Consider the following 1,913-nt stretch of genomic DNA (forward strand, 5'->3'; position numbering starts at 1 on the left):
AATGACAATTATCTAGACAACTTGAGCTTACTTTGAAATTCTTCGGATATTAATTTTTCTATTTGGATAAAATTCAAAAAAGAAATATTAGAAATGAATAACAATTATAACTTTGTTGTTATTAACCCTTTTGACGAATGACATTGTGGAACATTTAATCGAATTCTATATTAACTAACAAAATGACAACTATCTAGATAACTTGAACTTACTTTGAAATTCTTCGGATCATATCTAATATAAGTCCTTTGGATTTTCTTCCTATAAGGATTTAGATACTTCTAGGTTTTGCGATAATATATATAAATAGGAGGATCACATAAGAGTATATATCCGAAGAAATTCTCTCCCTCTCTCTCTCTCTCTCTCTCTCTCTCTCTCTCTCTCTCTCTCTTTCGATCCTGATTAATGGCTTTCGAGATCTTGCCGGGCTGTAAACAGTATTAATCAGGATCGAGTTTACTACGCATGGTAGTAAGCAGGAATCGCATTAATCAGGATCCATACTTGTGAGTTGGATACGAAATATACGTTTAGCTGAACGTGTCCACCGATACCGAACGCATCCGGTATAAACATCGTTTTGATTTACGTCCTGACTTCCGTACGTCCTACCTGCCATCCGTTTCTGATAACCATACTTGAAAATCGAAGATAATTTCACGTATAGCACGCGCTAAACATTTTTTCTTCTTTTTTTTCCTTTTTTTTTTCCTCTTTTTTATCTCCATACTAACTACACACACACACACACACACATTTATATGCAAACGTATAGAAGCAAATAGATAAGTGTGTGTGAGTGAGTTAGATACTTCTAGGCGTACCTAAAAGCTTGTTCCAACTATGGCAACACTTACTTCGTCTGTTTATAATAGATACCTGTTACAACTTGCTCTGTGATGTTGCATAGGAAAATACAAAAAAAAATAATAAAAAGAAATATATATATATATATAATAAAATCTAAATGAAGTACGAGAAATTGTAAATGTATATTTTAATTATACGGAGAAAGTGGATTAACGTTCTTTTTCGATTTATTTTGACTCCATATGTTGTTCGGAGAAAGTGAATTATTAGTTTGCCTATCGTTCTAATTCTAGATTGCTTTTCTATACATATATATATTTTTATTATTATGATTTATTACTGATCCTATTGTGAATTGTTAAGATATCGTACTTTGATCAAGTAGTATATAAAAGAAAGAGAAAAAAACAAAATATATTAAAATATAATACAAAACAATATTGAACTTAGTAATAATAATAAAAAACCCGATTAATCATTAATATCCGAAATATTATAATCCCGATCAAAAGTATTACTAATATCCACTTTACTAAAAAATTACAATAAAATACAACATTTAAATAACATTTTTTTCCCCATCTCTCCTATCCCAATTTCAATCAAAAAATTAGAAGACTATAAAAAGAAAACAACAAAGTAGCAATGATCGATAACGTTGAATGATATTCTCGGTAGCGAAGTATAATAGACGGTAAATGTGTCTTCACCATCAAGTGAATCTTCTCGAAGGAATGGTGAAAGGGGTGAGGGGGTTTGTAAGGGAGTTTGTAATGGGGGTGAAGTAGGGGAGTCAACGCGAAACGTTGACTCGAGTTAAGTAGGGAATACGTAACGAAACCTTCCTTCTTCTTATTCTCGTTCAGCTCGTTCTCGTAGCTTACACGTTTCCTAGCCAACATCTGAGAACGTTAGTTCGATCTCGAAAGCCATTAATCAGGATCGAACGACGACCTCTCCTCGAGATATACACATTTCTGATCCCTCTGTATACATCAGAGTTGACCTTGGATCTATGCCGAGAGCTCGACACCGTAAATGACTCTTTTCTATCTATCTATCTATCTATCTATCTATTTATCTATATATATATATATATA

The sequence above is a fragment of the Polistes canadensis genome, unplaced genomic scaffold, assembly GCF_001313835.1.
Source record: "Polistes canadensis isolate GaletaPanama2010 unplaced genomic scaffold, ASM131383v1 scaffold_6, whole genome shotgun sequence".
In the NCBI taxonomy this organism is placed as follows: domain Eukaryota; kingdom Metazoa; phylum Arthropoda; class Insecta; order Hymenoptera; family Vespidae; genus Polistes; species Polistes canadensis.